The 21,423-nt window shown below is 38.7% G+C and overlaps 2 pseudogenes across 1 annotated transcript; one reads left to right on the top strand and one right to left on the bottom strand.

Moving 5' to 3' along the window:
* Nucleotides 1-636: 636 nt before the first annotated feature.
* LOC145960090 (uncharacterized) lies at nt 637-10,718 on the bottom strand (annotated as a pseudogene).
* A 2,150-nt stretch (nt 10,719-12,868) lies between these two features.
* LOC145960492 (uncharacterized) lies at nt 12,869-20,903 on the top strand (annotated as a pseudogene). Its single transcript, XR_014435381.1, has 6 exons — nt 12,869-13,560; nt 17,754-17,973; nt 18,048-18,855; nt 19,042-19,284; nt 19,463-19,631; nt 19,974-20,903. The product of XR_014435381.1 is annotated as an uncharacterized LOC145960492 (transcript).
* Nucleotides 20,904-21,423: the final 520 nt, after the last annotated feature.

The raw sequence follows: 21,423 nt of genomic DNA, 5'->3' as shown, positions 1-21,423 counted from the left end.
GTGGTCTGTTTTTCCTTAGTTCTCCCTCGATGTATAGAAAACTCTCATACGGTAGCGTATACAGATCCTGTTGTTGTATGGGTATTCTTATCTCGTCATTGTGTCCGAACGTTGTATTGGCGAACGGGTTGTACGTGTGAGTCTCGATTTTGACGATACGATCGTCAAAGATCGGTTCGTCACCAATGTTGAGGATGTCGGTCATCGTTCAGCTGCTTCGCACCGCGAATTCCAAAGATTGTAAAAACGCAACGTTCGATGCGCTGAGTTTCTTTTTCTTGGATGATTGGATATTAGCGAACGTCGACGTTGTTATTGTTGTCGCTGGCCTCGTAAAGATTGTGTTGTCTCTCACGTCTTTCGATCCGTTCAACACGAGCATCTCATACGTCACATACGTATGTTATCGCCGTAACCGTCGTACGTGCAATCTTACGGTGATCTCTTCTCCTCGAAAATCGAGCAATCGTCCGTTCTGGTCGACAACGCGTAACGTTAAATCCGTAATGCTCCGCGCGATGATCGGCAGGTAAATGATCTGCGCCGGCGTTTCCGATATCTTATATCCCAGTGGTACCCTCGATGAAAATTCATGTATCGTATGAACGAGTTTGTCGTTGTTGTACGCGCCCGCGGTCACGTTACATTCTACGCGGATAATATTCACGTTGATAATGTTAATAGGCATGTTCGATTCGTACCATTTTCGCGGTTCGAGAATACGATTCGAGAATCCTAGCAGCGATCCAATGTTGTTGGGCTTGTTAAAGTTTAATCTGTATGCGCATTTGATCTCGCTCCTCATCGTATTGTAATTAGCGCGGAGCACTATCGGATATTCTCCATCTTCATAGTCACCGTCGTCAATGTGTTTCTTATCGCGATGTTTCCGTGAAATTGCATGTTTCAAAAATTCATGTATATCTCGCAACTCATACGATCCCTCGGGAATCGTAATTTCCGCGTCGTCTTTGCCAAAGTAAAATTTATTATTCGAGGAATTCACATTCGGTATCGTGTGATAAGTCTCAAAATCCGTTAGACCGAGCTCGTATTCATCGTCGCTCAAATCTACGTTGGGAAAGAAGTTTGCCGCGAGAACGCTACTCTTCCCAGTCAACGTGAATGTCATAAACATGTCGACAAAACTGTTTAACGAATACTGAGTTAAATAGCGCAATACCTGTCTTTAAATTCGCATGCATCGACCGTTCGAAGAAACTGCAAGCACAATTGTCCGCAGATGCTCTGATCGTAAGTTTGAACAGGTGTGTAATTATACTGTATCTTCGTTACGTTTCGTCCGAAATATCGCACCAATTCATTCGGTAGTCAAAGATTGCCGAAACTGTCGAAATATACAACGCGATTCCCCCTCTTTGCGTACGCTACCCAATGAGTACCTGGTCCTTCGACGCTATCCAAATTTACAATGCCGCTCTTGTTTTGATATATACCACCGATCGGTAAAGAGTTGCGCATGAAAACACCTCTAAAATATGGAATGCGCATACGTTTTGCCAGTTGTAGCAATTGTACATTGGTAGTTGCGCCCTGCGGCATTTTTAGCGTCTCTTTGACGTTTTTTTTTTTCTCGTTGAGGCTCCTCGTCCGTATTTGTAAGGAGCGAGATATAATCCGCGACCTTCCATGGCGCGATTGTGACGTAGCATCTCTTGCAACTGACCACGTTGTGCGGCTTTCCGTTCACCGCCTTCGCTACACCAGCCGCTCTACCGATCAGGGATCTGAGCGCATCCAACATTGGTAGAATCGGCAATGCACCGCCGCATTTCGCTACCGGAAGTATCCGTTTCTTCGCCGTTTTTATCTTCGTCTTCGTCCTCTTCAGACCCACACCAAGCTTCGTCTTGGCTTTCATCGCTGCCCAGACAGCTGTGGCGGCGGCTCTCTCACCGAGAGTCGAATCTCTCGCACCGATGCGATTTCGCGTTTTCTCGGCGAGTATCCTATCCGCCGCGTGTCTCTCGGTGAGATCGTTGCTCCGAGAGTATGCAATATCGTGTTCACGACGCGCCGCGTCCAATGGGTCGATACCTCGATCGCCTCTGGCTAATCGCTTCAGCAACCGCGTGCCTGGACCGCAAAACTGATAGCCGGGAATATGGAATTCGATCGGAAGCGCGTTTATCGCACGATTTAAAAGACCGCTACCTATTTTCGCTGACATTCGTCGCAATCTTTTATTAACGGTGGCGGACCGTCGATGTGTGTTCGCTGCCACGGCTGATTGTAATGTCGCATGCACGAACGATATTGTTGAACCTCCGAATCAGCCTTTATATATTCTGGAAGCTTGTCCCACAATCGTTCCACGTAATTACCAAAATTTTGCAGTAAAACAATCTTTGGGATATACTGCAGTTGTTCAGCGGTAATCCAGAGAATGTCTCTTTTATCCGACAGAAGGAGAAACATTTTTGATACTGAGCGGTTTCGAGTCGAGACACCTCTATAAATAGATCTCCCCCTCGTGATCATTCGCAAAATTGATTCGAAAGAGAAAACATGCGGTTCATACGACAACCTTTGACGCGTGACGAATTGCGATGACAGATTACGATCAATGGAGGACAACGCGGAGATGCGCAGACACGGTACGATGCTACCGACTACTATACGCGCGATCGTTTGCGGCCCCTCGAATTGTAGTAAAACCAACGTTCTGATAAGTCTACTGGAAAGTCCACACGGTGTACGTTTCGAGAACGTGTACGTGTACTCGAAGTCGCTGCAACAGCCGAAATATCGATATCTGGAGAATTTGTTGACGCCAATCAACGAAATCGGCTACTTTACGTTCTTCAATAACAGTGACGTCATTCCACCGAGAGAGGCACGTCCAAACTCGATTTTCGTCTTCGATGACGTAGCGTGCGACAAGCAAGATACGATAAGAGAGTACTTCTCAATGGGTCGTCACTCGAACGTTGATTGCTTCTATCTCTGTCAAACGTACGCGAGAATACCAAAACATCTTATACGCGACAACGCGAACCTGCTGATCTTGTTTAAACAGGACGGTACCAACTTGAAATACGTGTACAACGATCACGTGAATACCGACATGTCGTACGAGGATTTCAGTGAATTATGACGTACTTGTTGGCAGCAAAAGTATGGATTCCTAGTGATAGATAAGGACAGCTCGCTTACAAACGGGCGATATAGAAAAGGATTTAACGTGTTCGCGATACCGCAAAACGATTAGTCGCTGCCGACATTCTGTCGAGAGGGGTGAAACGCTCAACATTCTGTCGACATGGCTGGAAGCGATAATATTCGCGAGCGTGAAAAGATTGCGAGGGAGATTGAGAAAACGAGCGAATCGATCCGCAAGAAACATCGCGCTTTGAAGACCGGTAAGATCGACGACGGTATCGCGGTCAAGACCCATTTTAGGCCTATTATCGAGCCACTACAAAAGATCGTCGACAACTCTAGCTCAATCGCGGTGACGGAGCCGGAGAGTAACGCTGACGCGAAAATTAAAACGTTATCCATCAAGCGGTACAAGGAGGAGGAAGAGGAGGAGGAGGACACCGAAAAAGAGGAAACGATTGAAGGCGAATCGTTTATCGACGCCGCGTACATCTGATCTATCGAATGCTTTATTGGATGAACCGCCGATAACCTCTACACCGTCCGCGACAACGAGAATCGTACAACCCACGATATCTGAATCACTCACAATCGAAAATGTTTTCGAAACCACGGGCAATCCGCTCGAAACATGTTACAAACGTCGGAAGGTCAAGAAGTATTACGAGAGCACTTGGGACCACTGGAACAAAAGTACATGAGCGTTCTCCTTAGTGGCGACGAAAAAAACGAGATCGATCACATGAACGGTGTCTATTTCAACGAGAATAAAATGCGTCTCGGTAACAAATGATTCGACATTGATAAAGATGACTCTATAATCATAGACAAAGTGAGGTACATTGGTACACCAGGATTATACGAGTTGCTCTTCAAGAGAATTCCCGATTACGTCATATACCCTGAGGACGATATGCAAAAATATAAGAGCATATTAATGGTGACGAGTGCGCATAAACGCCAATATGATGCGCAAGGTCAATTAAAGAGCAACAAGGGATACAAGTATAAACAAATAATCGCACCGTTGATGTCGATCGAATCGAAAAAGAAAAAATCTGGAACGGGAATATTTTCATGCCTCGCGCGATGACGTTAACCGACAATAAGATCGATTACGTGCACTGGACGATTCCAACGAGCTAGTGGATCGCCTACGATTGCTCGACACTTCGTGCCAAGCTGGCCACAACGCTCACGACAACGAGATCCTGTCGATCATCGATGAACTTCGCGAAGTCGGCCTTATTATAAATTAAACGGTGTCTCGACATAACTAATCAGTCGATCGACGTCACTCGCATCGAAAAAAATGCCTATCAACAAATTTGGATTATTCGAACGGAGAAATGAAGAAATCAGCACAAGCGATCATTGGGGTAAATTGGTGACAAGTTACTTGCGTCAAAACGCTCTGTGTCGCGTCACTACGGACTATGACGCGAGGTCGCGCAAGATTCCCCGTGTAGCGCAACCTGAGGCTGATACCGATGCAGTCAACAAACTGTACATGGAACAATGCGTTAAAACGTTGAAGACTCAACAGAAAGAATCAGACGAGAAGCTGACTGCGTTCGAGAAGGATATGCGAGCTTTGCAGACTGCGATAAACGAGCTTCGGCGTGCGATTAACACTAATTCAGAAACAGCTATCAACCTGTAATGAGCTGTAGTGAACGGCTTAGGAGCGACTATTGTACAATTATTGAACATCTACAAAGGCTTATCGAACATCTACGAAGGGTTATCGAACGACTACAAACGGTTATCGAACGGCTATCAAACTACAATGAGTGGCAGTGATCGAAAAGGAAACGGCCGCGAACGAGGCTACGAACACCTCAGGAACGGCTGCGAACAAGGCTATGAACACGTCAGGAACGGCTACATACGAGGCGGCATACAACTCTGAAACGGCTACGAACGGGTCAGAAACGATTGCCAACGAGGCTATGAACGGGTCAGAAACGACTGTGAACGAGGTTACGGACTACTTAGAAGCGACTACCAACAGGGTCACTCACGGCAACAAACGGGTCAAGGACGGCAGTGAACGGCTCAGAAACGACTACAAACGACTTAAAAACGGCTATCGAACGGGGCAGGAACGGCTACGAACGGCTATCGAACGGCTATCAAACGGGTCAGGAACGGCTACGAACGGCTAAGGAACGGCAACAAACGGCTAAAGAACGGCAACGAACGGCTATCGAACGGGGCAGGAACGGCTATCGAACGGCTATCGAACGGCTAAGGAACGGCTATCGAAACAACGATGGATTGGCGATCGAGAATAACAGAGATAGCGAAGAAGAAGAACGGCTATGAACGACTAGAGAGTGGCAACGAACGGCAACGAACGGCTAAGGAACGGCTATCGAACGGCTACGAACGGTAGCGGACAATAAAGAACAGCTATTGAAAAACGACAAACGGTAGTGAACGGCTCAGAAACGGCTGCGAACGGCTAAAGAGTGACAACGAATGATAAAACGCACGGTGATACTCGGAACACGTATCGTTTGATCGACAAATCGAAACAACGATGGATCGACGATCGGTAATAACCGAGGAAGCGAAAAAACAATATAGTTTAGAGAAACGGCAGTTGGTGAACGAACTGCACGCACCGGAAAAAATTTTCCCCGAAGACATGTCATAGTGCGGGGATACGATGACCTGTGGCAAGCTGACATCGTCGAGATGCGTCCGTACTCTCGTTTCAACAGAGGTTACCACTACATACTCATTGTCATCGATGTGTTGAGCAAGCACGCGTGGGCCGTACCACTCAAGAGTAAAGGTGGAAGCGAGACAGCTGACGCTATCGCCGAGATAATTCGAGGTAGCAAGAGGTGTCAGACAAACATACAGACCGATAAGGGGAAGGAATTTTATAACGCCGACGTGCAACGGCTCATGCGGAAACATAACATCAATCACTATTCTACATATTCGGTATTGAAGGCATCGATCGTTGAGCGATTCAATCGCACGCTGAAAAACGACATGTGGAAGATGTTTACGCTGAACGGATCTTCCAAGTGGATCAACGCAACTCGTATCGGATTACAACGCGCGCAAGCATCGAACGATCGGTATGCGACCCGTCGACGTTACCCCCGCGATCGCTGAAAGACTCTTGACTACGGTGTACAACCGTGTAAATATCGCGGGTCCGGCAAAATTCAAAGTAGGTGACTCGGTACGCGTTAGCAAGTACAAGACAATTTTCGAGAAAGGTTACACGCCGAATTGGACATCTGAGGTGTTTAAAATTGTAAAAGTGCAGCATACTAATCCCGTAAGCTATCTACTTGAGGATTATCGCAAAAAATCTATCGCCGGAGCGTTCTACGAGCACAAGTTGCATCGCGCGAATTATCCAGACGTGTATCTCGGTGAGAAAGTACTGCGTAGGAGGGGTGACGAGGTTTACGTGAAATTGCTGGGATTTGACAATTCGCACAACTCTTGGATACATAAGGACAATGTGATTTAATTTACAGTGTTTATTTTTCATTTTCAAGAAAAAATATATATGTACAACATATAATATTTGAAAAATGAAAATATACATAAAATCTTTATTAATATTTCTTTCAATAGTATATGTATTTATTCTTAATATAAATGTGTAAGATATGCATTACATAAAAAATATATGAAATATAAATGTGTAAGATATGCATTACATAAAAAAATATATGAAATATAAATGTGTAAGGTATGCATTACATAAAAATATATGAAATATAAAAATACAAAAATCTTTATTAATATTTCTTTTAATAGTATATTGTATCACACACACACACACACACACACACATATTTTACATTTTACATTACATATTATAAAGGTATTCTATAATGTCCCCATGACAGTGTATCGGTGGTTTCGGGTACGATATACCACTTGTCACCGTATGGACTCAGAGCAGTTTTCGTCTCGCGGATGGTATATACTTCGTGTAATTTAGATCTTATACAGGACTGCTGTCGCGTCATTTCAATTTCATCATGCAAACACCGTGTGTAATCGTCGAACGTTATCGTTCTCGCGACAACGTTGCTCTTGACGCCTTTAACTTTCTTCATGTCTTTCTTACCATCGACTCGTAACGCGTACATTTTTGCTCTAAGCCCGACGAATTCGGTCATTATCGCGCCATTGTTTTCATTCTTCATCAAGCCCGGTACTTTTTTATTCACGAGCGGTATACCATACGTATTATCTATCGCATAATCACTTGTATCAAATCGATTGATGTCGCGCTTCATGTTCTCGTACACGTCTTCGCATTCAATGTGATATATCAAACTATCTGTGTCGGTGTACATTACCCGGCATTTGTCGCGATACATAGGAAACATGTACTCGTGGTGAAATTCGTACAGACACACTTTCGATATGTCGAGTATGCACATACCGACGTAAATTGGTTTATAAAATTTTACTTCCAGTTTGCGCAATTCTATGGCGATTCAGTTTTCCGAAAAAAACGCTTCGACTATGGAAATTTGGTTTCGCGATCATCGCTTCTGCGCCGTATTGTCCGTCCCACTTTGTTAATAATTTTACATCGACACGATTACGCACATTTTCCATCGTTTTATCAAATACCGCATTGTTCATTAATTTGTATAAATTTTTTTCAAAATCGTTTTTCGCAAGTGTTCTAAACTGTGTATTTAATTCGATATAACTGCGAAGCCACGGAGATTGCGTAAATTGTAATACGCGATGTATTTTTGTAACACGAAGGCTGTATCGCCTACATTGCTGTAGGTTACGATAGTGTATCACGTAACGCTTCTTATCGTATAACGTTGCAAGAAGCTTGTCTTGCCGCTTGCCGGGCGGCTTGTCGCGTGTCGGACAAAACGGAAGGTCAGTGTGCGTATCGTGAAGATGTTGCGGGTACTCGAGATCGACTTCGAGGATATAACCTGTAGGCAAATCTAGCGCGATAGATGATGCGTCAAAATTCGACACGTCATCGACCCATCGAAAATCGGCGTAAGGCAACGGTTGACACATTGCCCATCCGTATAAATTATTAACGTCAAAATACATTAAGTACGACGATGGTTTTGATGGATTGTACGATTGCATGTACTTGTTATTAGCGCGTATCTGTTGGAACATTGGCTCAGACCACCGCGTATACCGCGTTCGATAAACATGACCATGTCGATGTCGGTAAGTAATTCAAACTCAATCTTTGTATGCTTTAACATGGCGTCCCACGTGTATCCGGGAAGAGTATAATAATACGCGGGGTCGAGTCCGTAACTTTTGATGCAACTATCACGAAAGTTTTCGAAAATATCGGCTAATAACAAGACGTCGATTTTCAGGTACAAATCGCTATATTCGCCTAGCGTTCGAATGGAGAATCGCGTCCAGATGTTCTCGGCGTGCGCGTAATCGCTCTCGGATATAGTTTCACCGGTCAAAGAACTGTAAAACGATTCGCGAGGTGGTAAACACGTATCTTGCAACCTGTCCACAGAGTCGATGTATTCGTACGGAAAGATGCCTTTCCGTGTTAATAAATTGAAATTTTCGGTAGATAAATTTTGAAATTCCGATTTTAAAATTTTGAGTTTGTCTTTGTCTAGATAAGATGCCAATTTGTCGAGACTCGATGTAAGAAATTTGTACGAATCGATGAAGCGTAATTTTATGTGATTTCTCGATTTTTCTTTCTTAAGGTCAACATTTTTCGTAAATGAAATATATTTTTCCTTGGTTATCGGAAGTAAATCGATTCTCTCTTCGAACGCTGTGGCTATTTCCTTAATTATAAAATGTGAATCATAACCCGATAAATTGTGAAAGACTATGGGAATGCAAAAAGATTCTTTGTAATTTAGATTGCAATTTGAATGCGAGGGACCTCTGTACCGTCCGGTCAAATGACAATGATCGCGTACACGTGTATCGTCTTCCGCGAACGGTTTTTCACATATATGACAATGTGTCGCGTTATTAAATTTTTTCCACTCTTCGGACGTCAAATCTACCATGGGGACATTGGTCGATAAAATATTCTTAACGCGAATCGCTAAATTTTTAAGATCTTCGACGAACCATGAAACGCAATCGGTACTGCGACGAGAATGGTACGCGGATAACGATTCGTCGTACGAGCAATGTACATAGTAAGCTATACTAAATACCCGATGGGGGGTGTTGGTACAAATTTTGCTGTTCTTCCTCCATCTTGGCCAAAACGCATTCCAAGTCGGCGTATACGATGAATGGAAGCCGCTCCTTCGGATTAAAGTTGTTGAACTCGAGCCACTTGTCCTTATCGCTCGGTAACCGGATAGCGCAGTCGTTTATTTCACGGTAGTCGACCGTATGTGACTGCAACTTGTCATCCGAACTAAAGTAATGCAGGCATCTATAAAAGAATATTTAAATTAAAGATTTATGCAATGCATTATATTTTATAATTATATAAATTATATAAATTATACACACCGGTCACAGATGTATTTCTTGTGGTCCTTTTTGCTCAGTTGCGTGCTCACGAGCCGGGATAAATTTTTGATCCAAGCGAAATGCTCGACGTTGTTGCCGTCTTCCACGTACAACAAGTTGACGTGCTTATCCCGCTTCTGCTCCGTAAGACGTATCGGGACAATGCTGTTCTCTTTCTCGATGCTGTACACGTTGATTGAGATATTGTTTGCAAGTTCAAATTTTTTAATCTGATTCAAAGTCACTGGAAACTCAATGTCCCGGAGATTCAGCACTGTCGCGTAATGCGGGTACGATGATTCCCGTTCCGTGTGACTTTCGGTAGGATATAGAGCGGCGATCACTGCCCACGCGAAACACGCATTGTCTTTTGATTGCACGTTAATCACCGCTCTCTTCATCACAATCTCCCGCGGCAATTTGATATGACATCCCGCGTGCATAGGATTATATTTATTTACATTAACAGTCAAATTGAGTATTCGCGACAGTGCCCACCCGCTATCACGTTCCTCAAATTCTTCCAACGATGCTAGGGTGGGTTCGATAACGCGCCGTTCATACCACTCGCGTAAATCAGACGTGCGAAAGAGTTCATAGTTTCTCGTATTGATACTTTTATTCGCGCGTTTATCACTCGACGCAAATTCACCGTTGAATATAGTATTCACTTTTACACAATTGTGTCTTTTTATAACGTCTTGCACTTGCTCGAGCACGATGTCTGTGGCATCCTCGAGAAATTGACGAGGTTCGATATAGTTTGTGTTAATCACAGCACCGGTCAGAATACGGCTATCGAACGCGGTATCGATCTCTCGCCAAACGAATCTTTCCGCGTTATTGTCGCCACTGTAATCACCACCACTGGGTATAAACCGTCTCTGCAATCGAGTCTTTGCACCTTCGAGTCGCGCGATTTTAGCTACCAGAGATTGTCTATTTCCGATCGAGAATCGCGGACGCTTGACACGACTGCGTTCTTCGAGCTCTTTGATACATTCCTCGCAACGCTGCAGCCATGCAAAATACTCGCCCAAGGTGGCAATTTGGTGAGATCGCTCCACCAGATCACGTTCAGTCTGCTCGATGTTTTCCATTTTTCCTGTCTTTTTCACACTACGTCACAGTTTTCTACGGAGCACTTACACGTGACTTTTGCACACGATAAGCAATACTGTTCGCTATCTTGAACGTGATAGAGCTTACTAAAATAATTATAACGTTGAAAGCATCGTTTATAGACACTTGGATGCATACATTACCAAATTTTCATATCATTATCGTCACAATTTTTTCGGATCATCGCTACGTGTCTAGGATCTTTCCAACTCCTATATTGCGAAGTACGCAAATTGTTTATCATCACCAATTCTACGCACTTCTCAATATCTAGTATATAAATATTAATGCATAGAACTTTGCCTAAATGATAGACCTTCCGCATAATTCTTGACGTATAGTCATAATAGTCCTTTTTATAGCCAAATTCTTCTTCTTCTTCTTCTTTCTTACACTCATCGAACATCCGTCTGTATATTTTCCCTCTCGCGGAGTAAGGTCAGTCATAAGGAGGTTCAGGGTGGACACAGACCCTTTGTCCTACGACGTGTTTACTAGTTTGTGATACGCGTAAACCGAGTTCGCGATCGCGTAGAAAATGCACCGGTGATATTCGTTGAACATTCGTGAATTTTTTTGTCCTCCAGAGCATCGACGACATCAAGTTTATAATCATCAAAATATTCAGAATCAAAATACTCAGCGTGCACAGTATAATTATAATCACAATTATAACGGTACATATTGAAATTAATTTTTTTCTCACGTTGCTCGTACACTTTATACAGTCTTATTCAATGTTTTTTCACAGCGTGCAAATTGGGCACATATTACACGGAAATGTTAGATACAACGGATCCCTACAATTTGAACAGTATCGTCCATACATTGCATCAAGTATCTCAATTATATGTTTTCTAATAACATACATGATTTGGCTATCCACGCCTTGCAATGCAATCATATACGAAGGACATACAGCTAGAGCACCACCCGTGAAATAATAACAGTATATGGTACAAAATTTTGTACTACGTGCGTTTAGAGCATTAATTTCCGAAATAGACACTATTTTCTTTCTGTATTCCGTGGAGTTCTCACTGCAGTCACTAATACAATCACTATCAGCCGACAACGCGTGATCTTTGCCTACTTCCATTTTTATACATTAATCGCGCAGATTTTAAATTTAACGCGGCGTCTCCCGACTGCTCTTGTAAAATATAGAATTAATAATACAATAATTACAATGTAACAAAGTAATTTGTTAGTACTATTTAATTCTAAAATCTTAGCCTTTGTAAATTATATTACGCTAAATATGTAAATAGAGTCAATTCAAATAAAAATAAATTGAAATAATAACTTTACTTCTCATATGTGTATAATTTTTTAAATGTAATATTTAATAATAATAGTATGAAGTTAATTGTATTAATATTTACAACTAAATATTATTTCAAACTTCTAAGCTTATGCTTTTATTATTAAATATTAAATATTTGTGAAATATTTGTTTTTTATTACTTAATATTTTTGTTTTATTTTTTTATTTACTTTTAGTTTTTTATTTTTTTACTTAATTTATTTAATTAATTTTTTTTATTTTAGGTTTTTATTTTGTCATTTATTTTTGTTTTCTTATTTTATACTTATTTTTTATTTAATTTATTAATTACTTTTAATTAATCTTTATTATTTTTTTTTAATTTATTAATTACTTTTTTATTTTGTAATTATTTAAATGTATACTTTTTGTTGGCAGCAGTCGAGAGTATTTTTTTTTAAAAACATTTTTTATTGCATTCTTTTAAAAATTATATGAATCAAAAGTACGCGTTATTACACATTCTATGTATAAAAACTTTAAACATGTGTCATGTTTTAGAGCTGATAACTGCATGTCTTAGAGCTGATGGCTGCATTCAACAGAATAATTACTCAATCGTCATCTTGTCACTTGATGTTAATTTGTTGAATATGCTGCTGTTTTCCGCACCTAATACAATTGTTTTTTTTTTAAATCCGTATTTCAATCTTTATTCTAAGATTGTGACTATTCTTGGTATATTGATTATTTATTAAATTCGTTAATGGCCAATTGATTAATTCAGTTGATTCCTGTTCTTCTGTCTTCATATACAATAAGGCGCAACTATACTGCCAGTACACATTGAGTGCGGCGCAACCATGCTGCCAGTATGCACATTGAGTGCGGCGCATCCATGCTGCCAATATATATATATAGCGTACCCAGTGAGAAGGCTGATGTCGACTCGATGTCGATTCAACGTCGATTCACCGAAAACTCATCGACATCGAAATTGACTACGAAAATCAGCCGATTTCGATCAAATTGTTTTGACATCAGGAGTTGCTTTTTTCTAAGTTATTTGTGTTCAAAACCCGCAAATTTTGTCTACAATTAAGAGACTCATTATATGAGAGAGTATGCAGACAATCATCGATTCGATATCGATCGACATCGATAACCGATGATGATTAGATGTGGAGAGTATGCAGACAATCATCGATTCGATATCGATCGACATCGATAATCGATGATGATTAGATGTGGCGCTACTGGCGCTATTAATATTATTTTCCGCGGACATTGTTGTAACGGCGCGGTCTGCGTTTCTATCGGCGTTTCTTGTTGTGAAAGCGTATACGTGTGCGAACGTGTATGCTAGTTCACGCGACCGTTCAATTTCTTTGCGTTGATAGCGATAGTGCGTTGGACGTGTGTTATATACAAGCAATTTAACAAGTGGTCAAGCAAGTGGTCCTAAGCAACAACTTGGGAAGAATCTCAGCATTGACGCGAAGTGACGGGAATTAAGTTTTCCGAGAACCATGTCGAGTGACGATCAGCGTCCAGTAAGTATTTTCAGTTATGTTACATTTATGGATTATCTCTAGATTAGGGTTACGTTCCGACATCGAGCAAAATTTTCCTCGGAAAAGATGTTTCGGAACATAACCTAAGTATCAGTAATTAAGCGGCAGCACACTGGCACCACACTGAGGGCGGCATTGAGAGCTTATTTTTGTTTACTGATGTTGATTTCCTCTGTAATGTTCTTCATTTATTAGTTTATTGAACTATGGTTTCCTCCTCTTTCTTTTATAGAAAAGCGAAAAATATTCTATTTCTTTAAATTGACTCTCCATGCATATAATTTTCTGTGTTTTTTCCAAGTTTCTGTGCAAATGGTTCGTACATCGTTGATTGGAACTTCTATGGTTGGATCTTCTTGTTCGTTAGCTCTTTCTTTGGCAAGAGTTCGTAATCTCATTTCCTAAATCTAAACATTTCATAAAACCTAGATGAACTGGTATTCATACATAAATATATAATTTTAATTTTATATCGATTTGTGAGTTCAAAGTATAATTTCTTGATATCTAATATATTTATTTTTATAAACGTTTAGCCTATTGTTGTTGATAATCATCAAAACACTGGCAATCTGTCAGTATCATTGCTGTTTTTAATTTTCATATTAAATTAATCTTTTAGAATGCTGTCTGAAAGGCTTTTGCGATGAGCATATTTTCAATAAACTTATGTAATTACCTCTCTTTTACAGACTCATAAAAAAGAATTCCATCTAGTTGTACATGGAACAATAAGATAGTATTTGTATTTACAAATACTTTCTATCATATTTGAAGCATTTGTTGATCTATGACAGATGTTCCACAATGCAGTTAACTTTTCAAACGTTGAATTATAAATTTGTTAATAAGCTGTTTTAAAAGCTTCTTGAACATCTACGGTGGCAATCAAATTTAATGCCTCAGCATTTTCTTTGTTACCCACAAAGAAAATGCTGATGCAAATGAATCATATAATATCATCGTTCTGTCATTAGAAAATTCAAGAGTTTGAAAGTCAGAAATATTGTGCACTGAAATAGTACACCATTCATCATCATTAATAAAATCAATATCTTGTGTGTTTTTAATTTTCAGTGATAGAATACACTCTGAAAGATTTTACAAAATTGCTGGCATTTTCAGTTAATGCCAACTAATTTTCTCCTAACTATGTACATTAAATGATTTGTGTATTTCAGTAAGCAGACATTCAATTTTTCGATGTGTATGTGAAAATTAAATTCTTCTACATCCTAATAACAGAACGTCTATTTAAATTTTCATCTGTATAATAGCATGTTGCTTCCATAACTTTTTTGATTGTTACTCCATATATATATTGTAGTACAAACATAATCAACTTGACTGAATATTTGTTGTAATCTATTTAACATTTGCTTCTTTCCATCCTTTAAATGATTTAGTGTCGTTTTATAAGAAAAATTTAAACGGGATAATGTATCTATTAACACATAAAAAGTTTTTTACAAATATGATTCTATACAAAATTTTACCATTAAAATCTTATTACAATTTCACCTACTATGGTGCGCTTATAAAGTCTCTGATTATTATAGTATTTAAGCCTTTTTTTATCGAAATCTGAGAAATTAAACCACAAATTAAATTTTTCTTTACTATATACAGATTTCCTATATACTGTAATTAGATTGAGACATTTTTTGTTTAGTATTAGCAGGTTACGTATTCAGTGTCTTATGAATGTGATCTCACTAACATATTCTAACTAACTTTTTAGAACTATTGAGTAATTTCACTCTTTTTCTTTATTTTCCACTTTTTAAGATGAGTTCGAAATCTTACAAGCGGAGGCTACGACGAAGAGCTGAAAGAGAGGTATCTAAAAGATTCAAAGTTGATGAGATCATGAGCAAAGTCAATACAAGATATGCTATAACAAGTGACGCGGATAGTGAATCTTCTGATTGCAATCTCTCGTATGTCGACAGTATAGATGAATGTGAAATGCGTTATCTAGAACAAGAATCTGTACCAAATAATGATGCTTCATCAAGTGAAGAGGAAAATAATAATAGAAGTGATTCATTATCAAGTGCCAATGATGAAAATGATGATAATAGGCCTGGTGTAGATTTTGTCGATAATAATGAGAGAAATGTTGTAGAATTTGAAAATGATACTGAAAGAGAAGAATATATTATTGAAACTGTTCGTGAGTGGGCATTAGAGGCAGGACATCTATCCATGAAAAAATTGAATGATCTTCTCAATAGACTTCATGTAGTTTTTCCACGAATGCCCAGAAACTATAAGACACTACTTCACACTCCTGTTCATATTAATGTAGTTGAATTTGATGATGGGTGTAAGTTTTGGTACAAAAGTATTTTGACTAATCTGAATGCTATGGATCTGAGAGAGTATTTTCAAAGATATGACTGTATCAAGGTTGATGTGAACATAAATGGTTTACCTTTATTTCAAAGTTCGAAGAAGAAGTTCTGGCCTATTTTGGGCTATCTTGTTGGTACCGAAAATGAGCCATTCATTATTGCTTTATATTTGGGCAAGCAAGATCCTAAAAATTCGGCAGAATTCTTGTATGACTTCGTTAATGAGGTTGGAAATTTGCTAGAAAATGGATACATTTACAATGGGGTAACGTACCAGTTTGAAGTTCGAAATTACACACTAGATGCACCCGCTCGATCATTAGTAAAATGCACTATAGGTCATTCGGGCTATGCATCATGTGAAAAATGTACTGTTGTTGGTCAACATGTTGATGGAAGAAGAACTTACGTGCAACTTGATGAACCTCTGAGAACGGATCAGTCTTTTCGTAACATGAGTCAGCGACTTCATCATACTGGTGTGTCTATTTTGTCGAGAAATACTAACATGATATCTCAGTTCCGCCTTGATCCAATGCATTTGATTTGGCAAGGAGTTTGGAAGAGACTGCTTAAGGCATGGATCCTGTGGAATGGGCCTTGGCAATTGGAAGTTAATGCAGCGAAATATCTGCTATTCTTGAAAATGATTTATCTCAAACATGTCCACAAGATTTTGCTAGGCCTCCAAGATCATTGATAGAATGGAATCTGTACAAGGCTACTGAGCTTCGACGAATGTGTCTCTATGATGGCATTTTTGTATTCAAAAGATATCTTCATGAAAATGTGTATAAACATTTTCTCTTATTGCATTCTGGTCTTTATATTCTCTCTAGTCTAGTTCTGGTTCGTTCAATGTTAGAAACTGCTAATGAATTGTTACGACTCTTTATACGCCATTCTGTCAACATTTACGGGCAGAAGTTTGTAGTATATAATGTCCATGCTCTCTGCCATCTGACCGCTGAATGTGCCGTATATGGACAGCTCGAAAACTTCAGTGCTTTTAAATTCGAAAATAGATTAAAATCCCTTAAGGCAGTTCTCCGATCAGGGTATCAACCGTTGCAGCAAGCAGCTTATAAAGACCTTGAAAGGTCTGCACGTGTTACTGTTCATTTGTCTTCTAATGATAAGCATGTTACTCTTTCTCAAGAGCACAGAGATCCAAATGAAGTCATGATTGGTACGCACTTCAGACGATTGTCAGTTGGTAAAATTTTTTTCCAGCTAGGAAGGAAAGATTCGTGTTTACGAACTGTTGGTGGAGACATTGTTGTATTGAGGAACATTGTTCAGAATGAAGATGGCATTTTTCTGATTGGAAATATGTTCCTTAATGTTGAGAACTTCTACACATATCCTCTAAACTCATCTATTCTAGGCATTGTTCGTGTATCTGAGAAAGAACATGTTAGAAGAAGTTTTGCTCTGACAGACGTTGAGTCAAAATGTTGGCTAATGTCAGATGGTGATGCATTTCTGTGTGTTGCACACAATGCCCCTATTCAAAGTATTGCATGTATTCTGTCAAATCCCTGCTATATGTATATATGTATGTATATCTTGTTTTTTTAAAGATTATAATTTTCTCACATTATCTTTTATTTCTAACTTTTTATCTCTCTCTCTCTCTCTCTCTCTCTCTCTCTCTCATTCTTTTCTTCTCTCTCATTTCCTTCCTTCTTCCCCTATTCTTTTCTTTTTTTTTCTATATCTTTCATCCACCATTTTCCTTCTCCTTTCTTTTCTAACAACCGTCCTCCCTGCTGCCATTGTATATCTACATAATCTTCTTTGCATCGTTTTTAGTTCGTTGTCATCAAATTTATTAACAAAACAGAAAAAGAATCAAATGACGACACAGTTTATGAGGTGGGCCTCGCCAAATGGATTGTTGACTTAAACGAGGACATGATGGGTACGACAAAATGGCCTCCTTCTTCCGTAGATGCTGGAAAACTTATAAGGAAGGAAACTTCCCCAGATCCAAATTGGCCAGTGTGCTATGTTGAGGTGATAAGGTACTTCGGTAAGTTTGATTGCGCAAGTTAACTATATGAGTCATGCTTTTAGTCTAATTATTATTACTTTATTTGCATCCAGATACTATAAAAAGAGCTAGAGAGATGTTGAAGAGATTGGTGGATGAAGGACTAACTTCCTACGAGACTGAAAGAGAATTGGGCCGGGGTAAAAGGAAGAAACGACCACCTATTATATATACCGATGATGATGAGGATTCAGATGTTCCAAAATACAATAAAAAGAAACAGTCTCTGTCTGATGACAGCGACTCAGATTGGTTCAACATAAGAAAATTAGAAAGTTTGGCAAGTCAAAGAAGATAGATCAAGATATACCGGCACCACCATCGTTGTCCTTTCAACACAAAAGTCCTAGTAACATAAGCCCAGATCAGAATGACAGGAACAGAAAAATTATTGTGACTGTTGCACATAAAAACACGGGAACTGCTTCATCTTTAATAGAGAAAATTAAAAGTCGAAAAACTGAGCGGCAAGTTTTTCAGAACCTAAAAGAAGAGAGTCTCGAAAATGCTCTTAAGAAGCAGAAGAGCACATTAACTGTTCCTCAGCTGAATGTATGTGCCAAAAGCCCTTTGCAACAAATGAATGTCACACTGTCCGAAAACAATGTTAATAGTATGGGAGATGAGAAGGAAAATATGATTAATGAATCTGAAGTTGAGTCCAGCCTTGGAATCCCTTCTGAACGGCAAAGCCCAAGCTCAAGAGACACAGAAGTGGTTCGGCCGAGTTGTTATACACCTTTGAGGTCTCCATTGTTGCACAGGATGAGTCCTAGAAATCCTGAAATCTTTCGTCATCAGCAATATAATTGTCACCGGAAAATATCACAAGATGATAATGATGCTGAGAGTCTTTCCTTTGGTAATTATATTATGGTCAGTTGTTGGCCCTATTTATATTTTTATATTAATTATATTAACAGCTTAGCGAAAAATTAAAATTTTCGCTCTCGTTGACTCTCAAACCGAAAATCACAGATTATATATATCTTTGAATTTCAAGAGCCGAAATATAATAATTTCAATTAATTATATTATTTAATTTCGGATATCAATAAGAGCATTAGAGAAATAAAATCTCTATGCAAAACTACACTTGTGCGAGTGGAAGAATTGAGCAGTAAAGTTGATGTCACAATTATGAATCAGACGCGACTCAACCGGTCTCTTCTTCCAGCTGAGAAAAGAATTATTCGTCCATCAGATCTACCGGCTCTTCCTGTTTATACAGAGGATGATCTGAAAGCTATGGAGAGATTTTTGGAAGACGAATCTAATTTGTCAGCAATGGTAAGTTTAAGGATGTTTTGTATTGATTTTTCACGTGTAATATGGAGTCTCTCTACACAAACATATCCGAAAATGATGCCTCTGATTTTTTGTATTTACTCTATACATGCTTAATTCTACTTGCACTGTTTTATATCCCTATGTCAGCGAACTGTAGATGTGATTGTTTGATTTTTAGGTTCATTATCTGGCTTCATTTTCCTTGAATAAAATTGAAGGAAAAGCAGCTGCTCAAGTTATGGCAAAGTTGATATCTAATGTACTGGCCTGTTCCTACAATTTTAAGGGTACTGACGGAAGTGGAAAAAAAGGCTTTCAAAATCTGCATCTTTGGGAGGTGGTTCAAGGTATGCATTTAAAGGTTTTTGAAGATTATTGAATATTTGAATAGTGACTTTTTCTTGCTATTAGAATATATATATACTGGAAATGTAAAGTATATCTACAATTTTCTTCCACTGTTTATGTATATATATACAATATGGGTGTAACCATTTGGGAATTAATATATATATTTTGAATAATTCATGTCTTGAAATATCAAGCTGATGCGTATTCTTTGATGTAAATATATCAACTCGATTTGATCATTGCTTTCCTAAATTGTGTCATTAAGGACTGAATGGATAGCCTGTAAGCTGTATTGGTATTTATTAGCGGAAAATGTAATTATATGTCATATATTTCAGGTGTGATACAAATGCGATTTCCTGAGAGTGATCTCTCAGATGCCAAAGATTCTGTGATGTCCTGGTTGCGAAATGTTCCCTGGCGGAAGCAAGAGAAAGGATCTGACACTGGGAAGAGGAAGAGCAAGAGCTCTCTAAAAGAAAGCAGTACTTAAGAAAACAAGACAATAAGTTTTTTCCAGTGTTACCTGTAACATGTGATATTTTTTGCTGATTGTGATATAGGGTTATGATATAGGTATAGGTTGTCTATTAGTGATCAAAATAATTGTAATGTCCATTAGTTATTTAAGGCGCCCAGCGCAAATGTAAAATGGGCCGTTTTTACTTCCGATTTTTTTTTAGATTTACATGCACTATTTACACGAGATGTTTTACACGAGCAACAAATACGAACAACTTTCTATATACGCTTGCTATATAAGATCTTATTGCTTTATCGTGTTACTCTTTTATAAAAATTTTTTTATGATTTCTTTATTTATTGCACAAGCCACTCTATGTGATCACTTTTTGTGCAATTATTATAAACTGATTCATATCTGAGTGTATGATTTTATTTCCATGATTAATTTTTAAATTTTCCACGTATTAATTGCGATTCTTGTGCACATATTGCTTTTTTATTGGACAAAACACAAAAGTCGAGAAATTGGAAGCACTTATTTGGTCCTAAAATATTTAGTTTTTTTACACTCGAAATTTTCAACACTCGAATAATCGATTTACATTTCTATTTGTTTTTTTAGCCCCATATTTTATGTATTATGCAATAGCTGCAATGATATATAATAACGACAACTTTATATATAAAAGAATAGCCCCTTAGTCCATTATTAGTGATAAAACCAATTGTGATGTTAGATGATGTAAGACTAATGAAAAAATAATATTTTTATTGTTTTAAAATAAACATTGATTTTATCTAATTATATATATATTAAATTTTTTATTATTTCCTGCAATATTTGTCTGACTTAATAAAAATCGATTTGATGTCGACTAGACGTCGATTACGCAGTCGACAGGTAATCGACATGAGAGACAAAAAGAGATCGATGTCGACGTCAATTTCGATTTCATTTCGAACCCACATATTGACGTCGATTCGACGTCGGAACGACATTTCGTGTCTCACTGGGGTAACTATGCTGCACTCTTCTTTTTTCTTCTTATATTCTTATCTTCTTCATCCTACAAAAATATACATAAATTTTATAATAATTAAACATACTACACACACAGAAAATATCCCATACAGCACCGAAAGATTGCAAAAACGTTGCATAGACCTAACATTGAAACATTGTAATATTGCATAGAAGTTGCGAAATGTTTCTGCAACATTACTGCAAGCTTGCAGCAACGTTGAAATGTCCGCCCTCAGAAATATTACAATGTAAGATTGTAGTAATGTTACGGTGCAACGTATTTGCAATATTAAAACGCG

The sequence above is a fragment of the Camponotus vicinus genome, unplaced genomic scaffold (assembly GCF_025532165.1).
Source record: "Camponotus vicinus isolate PSW18456_S1 unplaced genomic scaffold, iyCamVici1.0 SCAF_10, whole genome shotgun sequence".
NCBI lineage: Eukaryota > Metazoa > Arthropoda > Insecta > Hymenoptera > Formicidae > Camponotus > Camponotus vicinus.
Note: the sequence above shows the minus strand (reverse complement) of the source record. Positions and strands in the feature narration are given on the sequence as shown.